Source organism: Drosophila gunungcola, unplaced genomic scaffold (assembly GCF_025200985.1).
Source record: "Drosophila gunungcola strain Sukarami unplaced genomic scaffold, Dgunungcola_SK_2 000010F, whole genome shotgun sequence".
NCBI classification, from domain to species: domain Eukaryota; kingdom Metazoa; phylum Arthropoda; class Insecta; order Diptera; family Drosophilidae; genus Drosophila; species Drosophila gunungcola.
In genome coordinates this window covers 2,518,140-2,525,782 of record NW_026453198.1, presented here as the reverse complement: position 1 = coordinate 2,525,782, position 7,643 = coordinate 2,518,140, and positions in this window count along the sequence as shown.

Below are 7,643 nucleotides of genomic sequence, written 5' to 3'. Positions count from 1 at the left end.
CTTTCTCAACCTGAAGATACATTTTATCTTACTTTCGATGTGACAAACGACACGGTTACCGTTATAGAAAAAAAATCAGAAAATTCTGTTAAGCGATTAAGCTTAAGTAAGCTATTGTTTTCGCAAGGCAGACTTTCTGAGTCTAAATAATTTGATATCTGGTTTTGGTTGGTCCGATCTCTAATCATGCAACACTATGGCTGATGCCCTTAATATTTTTTATGCTGCAATAAAATCTTTTATATATTCTTGTGTTCTTTGGTTCTATCCGTCTATCTCCAACAAACCTCATTGGCTTAGGAAAGCTTTGACTAACCTTAGAAAGTTCCGACTTTATTATAGATATAAACAAACGGGTTTGTTTGTCTCCAGGTGGTGACTTGATTAATCCAAAAATGCTAATTGAACTCCCTAAATGTGCAGTTGACGCCTTTGTAATTTGTCCAACGGGATCATACGACTTGTTGGATTCGGGGTAATAGCAATAAACAAAACGTATCACGAATTTCAATTCGGATAGGCCCGGGTAGTAATGTAGAGAAGACTTCCAAACTTCCAATCGGTTATGCCTACTGAGTCGCATTGTCCACACACCCACTTAGATCTCCCCGCTCTCTATCGGTGTGCGAAAGGTAAAGAAGGAAAAATAAACGAGTTTGGGAAAAGTCCCGTTTCTTGTGGATCTAGAGATTCCAATTCGCACTGCCTGAACCAACGCGGAAAGATGCTCGCTCACTTGATTTTCGGAACGATAAGCAACCACAAGTATTTGGTTAGCAGTATTAATTTTAAACTGCAATATCGACACGTGCATAACCTGTACCCCAAAAGCCAGAAAGAACATCGCGCTCTTACAAGAAGAAAAGAGTTAACTGTTAAAACAATAAAGCGGATCAAACTGCAAGGGTAATTCTTTGTTATTATTTATTTATATTATTATTATTTATTATTATTATTATTTTTATTATTATTATTATTATTATTATTATTATTATTATTATTATTATTATTATTATTATTATTATTATTATTATTATTATTATTATTATTATTATTATTATTATTATTATTATTATTATTATTATTATTATTATTATTATTATTATTATTATTATTATTATTATTATTATTATTATTATTATTATTATTATTATTATTATTATTATTATTATTATTATTTATTTATATTTATTTATTATTTGTTAAATTAAATGTGCTCGTCGCGGGCGCTGTTGCGCTTACATCTTTATAACAAAATACATCTTTATACATCACCGTGCCCGGCCGGCCGATATTTTGCTGCGAAACTGGGAAATCTGTGCGTTGCTGAAGCTCACTTACACCAACACGTGACAACCTAACCCCTATACCAGTAAAGCCCCGCTAAGGCTGCTGCAGGTTTGGGAGCTTGCAACCTCATCTTCGAAAACGCCGCATACGGAACTAAGAGCGGAGCACATGTGATACCTGGCCGGAACTCGGTGAAACGCATACCGATACGTGGAGCCCTAACCTAGAACGTCAGAAGACTTGTACAACAGCCTATGGGAGTACCTGCGGCTTATAATATTTCTGGGCTGAAATAAACAGGCCTAAAGGAGATCGGCGCAGCAAACCTGTGAAGAGGGATTGGCGCTTCTAGCAGCATGTAGTTTGCTACGGAGTACAATCGATGCAAGCATACATACTTGCAAAACAGCGCCTACAGTGGCAGACGTCGGCGATAGCTTTAACTTTTTTTTTTGAGAATCAGACATTGTTCTTATTAGCTGTTTCTTTTTATTTGGAATATAAATTTAATAACCACGCTCTTTGAGAAATCCTAAACAGCACCTGCATCTTCGAGGAGCCCAACGAATCGGCAGCGGAAAATATGGGCGTAAGTTTTTATTAACAACAACAGTAGCCATTGAGTATTGGTTCTTGCTGCTAAGCGGCTGACATATACTTGTATATATATAAACATAATTTCATATAACCGGGATGTGTTAAGAAAGGGCATAACTAAGAGCTTTATTAAATTTATCAAGTAAAGTCATGAATTATTACAATATGTCTAAACAAAATATATTTAAGAAGTTTAAATTGCAAACGAAGAACACGAATGTAAATTTAGAAATTGAAAAGAAACAAAAAAAAATGAAGATGGAGAATATGTATAAATTATCTTGGATTTTACGGTCCTCTGCTAGTGCAGCAATGCTTTTGTCAACCTTCTCGAATATGGTTAAATCTACAATAAGCGTTTGCTAAGGGGTAACAGCAAGCAAATTCTACTGTTACTAAGGTTGGGAGGGTAGAGAATGGGGGCAACCTACTCCTAAGCCACCCAGATTGCTGGTATTCTCCTCTTATTATATATTCTTTAGGGTCCGTCTGTGTCGTCCGATATCTCCAATATTTTGACCAATCACTTAAAACTTTTCGTTGTAGAACGGGTGTGATATATAGATGAGGAGGAAGACCCACGCCATATCCGACGAGCTTTGCACCGAGCCATGCAAGAAACCGATTACCGTTTTGAGAAATTAAAGATATATACAAGTCCTAGAAGCTGAATTGGCAAGTTAGGAAGTAGTAGCCATCAATATTGCTCAATTATTCATCCGATTAGCTTTTAAAGTTTTTTTCAATTTGAAATCTTTTAAATATTTAAATCCGCAGAAACCTATTTTTGTATTTGAGGTAAGCCGTAACTGTTTTATAGAGTCGTTGCCTGGAATAGCGTTTGCAATTCGAGCCCTTACGGATTGAGGCGACCGGAACGATCTTATTCACAGGGTTAATAATTAAGGCAGAAATTAATCCGGTAGACTAATGTTTTAATTCGATATTAGAAGAAAGCGAATTCAGAAATTTGTACTTTGGAATTGCGATTGAAAACCAAAACCATTATGGTATTATCGACCAAGGCGAACCGATCGTAGAAAACTAGTTTCGTTGAAATTGTTTAGTTAACTTGGTGTCAGGGCACCGTATGCGTAATCAGGAGTATCAAGTCATCGGAGGAACTTCGAAACTTGACCAGTGCAGCGAATACGAATCTCGAAAGCCATGATATGGAACTGCACCTTTCCCGGAGGGCAGCGCCGGCTAGCCACGGAGTCACAGGGCGGAGTACCCCCTATGCCCTGCAGTCCAAACAATCGATACCGACTCATCGGACGTATCACGTCACTGACTTGACGATCACAAATCAAAACAAACAAGGTATTTTTTTTTCATCAAAAACTAAGGCAATTGGACGAAATTGGTGGCTTCGGTGTCCTCGCCACGACGCACCCACCCTTCCTTGGAACCAAAAATGATATTGGATTCACACCCCATCTCCGGCAGACCGAAGTCTATTCCTGGTGGATTAGGATCGGCTCATCTCCCCGCCCAAGGTAACTCACACAACCATCTCGGTAGCTTGTTTACATTTAATTTTGGATAAGATTAATTATAGAATACATTCAAATTTAATTCCTACTCATAATCTACTCTTTTCATTAGTAACACTGAAGGCCGAACTCAAACCGTAGCCTAGATGAGAAGTAGTCAAAGCGATAATGGAAGGGAAAATTTTGGACGCTTAAAATTGCAAGTGTTTGGGCAAAAACGCCACGGATGTGAATTACGCGGCACCAAATTGGAGGCGTTTGCCATCCGGGTCACCTAATCCTGAGGAGCTCCAAGGGAAAAGAAAGGACGCTAAATAAATCCCTTAATTCATTAAGTTATAGCCTACATATAGCCTACTAAGCATATTTCTCCCAAAACTTGGACATTACTGCACAAAGTTATAGTTACAAAATATACGTCTTATCTATTTTTATGTTACGCATCAATGTCTTCCAAATAACAAACAACCTAACTTCCACAAGAACCCATTTAGCCTGCTCTGCCAACCATTTCTTAACAAATGCCGTTCGTCTGTGGAACCAACTTCCTAAAATATCAAAAATAATAAAGGCACTGCCTAATTCAAAATAAAAATATCTATATTATTCCCCACTCCCCAATTAAATTAAATAAAACTGCAGTTATAATAAAAAGTATAAATAAAAAATTTTAAAAACCATAACTAATAAAACATATTTATAAGCAAAATAAAACCAAAATTGTTAGTATATTATATATAAATGTTAGCGTTAAGAATCCCAATTCAAAATAATAATTAGACAATAAGACTAAATAAAAATTTTGAAAATAAAAACAAGTAATGTAAAAAAAAATATTAAGCCACTAGGTTTAACTTCTGGCACTAGGACGTTGTCAGAAATAAATAAAAAAAAACGAGATCTTTGCAGTCCTCGAAATTCACTTATCCGCTTAATAGACCTGTGCTTTGTAACAAATCCTGAAGCCGTGTTTCTGTCCAGAGTAGCACCGCTTTCTCAACCTGAAGATACATTTTATCTTACTTTCGATGTGACAAACGACACGGTTACCGTTATAGAAAAAAAATCAGAAAATTCTGTTAAGCGATTAAGCTTAAGTAAGCTATTGTTTTCGCAAGGCAGACTTTCTGAGTCTAAATAATTTGATATCTGGTTTTGGTTGCAACACTATGGCTGATGTCCTTAATATTTTTTATGCTGCAATAAAATCTTTTATATATTCTTGTGTTCTTTGGTTCTATCCGTCTATCTCCAACAAACCTCATTGGCTTAGGAAAGCTTTGACTAACCTTAGAAAGTTCCGACTTTATTATAGATATAAACAAACGGGTTTGTTTGTCTCCAGGTGGTGACTTGATTAATCCAAAAATGCTAATTGAACTCCCTAAATGTGCAGTTGACGCCTTTGTAATTTGTCCAACGGGATCATACGACTTGTTGGATTCGGGGTAATAGCAATAAACAAAACGTATCACGAATTTCAATTCGGATAGGCCCGGGTAGTAATGTAGAGAAGACTTCCAAACTTCCAATCGGTTATGCCTACTGAGTCGCATTGTCCACACACCCACTTAGATCTCCCCGCTCTCTATCGGTGTGCGAAAGGTAAAGAAGGAAAAATAAACGAGTTTGGGAAAAGTCCCGTTTCTTGTGGATCTAGAGATTCCAATTCGCACTGCCTGAACCAACGCGGAAAGATGCTCGCTCACTTGATTTTCGGAACGATAAGCAACCACAAGTATTTGGTTAGCAGTATTAATTTTAAACTGCAATATCGACACGTGCATAACCTGTACCCCAAAAGCCAGAAAGAACATCGCGCTCTTACAAGAAGAAAAGAGTTAACTGTTAAAACAATAAAGCGGATCAAACTGCAAGGGTAATTCTTTGTTATATATTTATATTATTATTATTATATTATTATTATTATTATTATTATTATTATTATTATTATTATTATTAGTATTATTATTATTATTATTATTATTATTATTATAATTATTATTATTATTATTATTATTATTATTATTATTATTATTATTATTATAATTATTATTATTATTATTATTATTATTATTATTATTATTATTATTATTATTATTATTATTATTATTATTAATTTATATTTATTTATTATTTGTTAAATTAAATGTGCTCGTCGCGGGCGCTGTTGCGCTTACATCTTTATAACAAAATACATCTTTATACATCACCGTGCCCGGCCGGCCGATATTTTGCTGCGAAACTGGGAAATCTGTGCGTTGCTGAAGCTCACTTACACCAACACGTGACAACCTAACCCCTATACCAGTAAAGCCCCGCTAAGGCTGCTGCAGGTTTGGGAGCTTGCAACCTCATCTTCGAAAACGCCGCATACGGAACTAAGAGCGGAGCACATGTGATACCTGGCCGGAACTCGGTGAAACGCATACCGATACGTGGAGCCCTAACCTAGAACGTCAGAAGACTTGTACAACAGCCTATGGGAGTACCTGCGGCTTATAATATTTCTGGGCTGAAATAAACAGGCCTAAAGGAGATCGGCGCAGCAAACCTGTGAAGAGGGATTGGCGCTTCTAGCAGCATGTAGTTTGCTACGGAGTACAACCGATGCAAGCATACATACTTGCAAAACAGCGCCTACAGTGGCAGACGTCGGCGATAGCTTGAACTTTTTTTTTGAGAATCAGACATTGCTCTTATTAGCTGTTTCTTTTTATTTGGAATATAAATTAAGTGAATGCCAGATGCCACAACTATTAATCCCGTTAAAATTTAATAACCACGCTCTTTGAGAAATCCTAAACAGCACCTGCATCTTCGAGGAGCCCAACGAATCGGCAGCGGAAAATATGGGCGTAAGTTTTTATTAACAACAACAGAAGCCATTGAGTATTGGTTCTTGCTGCTAAGCGGCTGACATATACTTGTATATATATAAGGTAACTCACACAACCATCTCGGTTGCTTGTTTACATTTAATTTTGGATAAGATTAATTATAGAATACATTCAAATTTAATTCCTACTCATAATCTACTCTTTTCATTAGCAAAATATAAGGCCGAACTCAGACCGTAGCCTAGATGAGAAGTGGTCAAAGCGATAATGGAAGGGAAAATTTTGGACGCTTAAAATTGCAAGTGTTTGGGCAAAAACGCCACAGATGTGAATTACGCGGCACCAAATTGGAGGCGTTTGCCATCCGGGTCACCTAATCCTGAGGAGCTCCAAGGGAAAAGAAAGGACGCTAAATAAATCCCTTAATTCATTAAGTTTCGCGACCCAATTTAAACGTAGTTTGACGCGCGGCTGGGGTGCGGATTTAATGCCTCTAATTCCAGATTAGATTTCACAGTGAGTGCCTGATTTCACAAATTAATAACTAAAACTAATTTATTTCAGAGTTCAACGTTGATCATTGTCGAAGCTGCGACCAGAAGAAGAGACCGCTAGCGGCGAAACCCGAGTCTGCACGGAGCCAAATGGTGCGGAGGATTCACACAGCGTCTGCGCCAGAGGACCCGAAGGCAGTGCGTCGGTGGTCCCAGAGATGACCAGGTGGTCAGCACGAGTATTCGTTCCCGGAACGGACTCACCGAGGGAATCTCCGTATGTGGCTGGCGCGGAAGGCTGTTGCTGCTGCTGATTGCTGATGCTGCTGCGGCTGATGCTGCTGCGGCTGGTGCTGCTGCGGCTAATGCCGCTGCTGCGGATCACTGATGCTGATGCTGCTGCGGGTGGACGAAGTGGTCTTCACGACCAGGTTAGGTCCGCCTGGTAATTGTTGGTACTGGTACTGGAAATACCGTACTGGAAATACCGCGAGGCCAGTGAAAAGGTAACTTGGAATGAGTTTTGCAACGAATTTAGGGAAAAGTGAGCACCCCAATTTCTGAACAGTCTCTGGTCCAACTTCTTATTCGACACGCGATCCCTCTCTTAGGTATGAGTTAATGCATTTAAGTATCGACTCCTTAGCTAGCGTAAGAAAAGAGATTCGAACGCACGAGCAGTTTTGTAAACGGAATAGACAGCAGACAGAAAGGAACAATTTTTCCGCGCGTCCGAATGTTTCTGAACTTGAGTTTGAGCGTAGAGAAATGAGGTGCTGGAACTGCGACAAGATTGGGAATCGCTTTGACGATTGTCCTGCGTCAGCCAATATATTTTGCTTTGGATGCGGTGCCAAAAACACCAAGAAGCCAAATTGTCAAAAATGTAACCCATCGGAAAACCACCAACGGAATGTGTCGGCCAA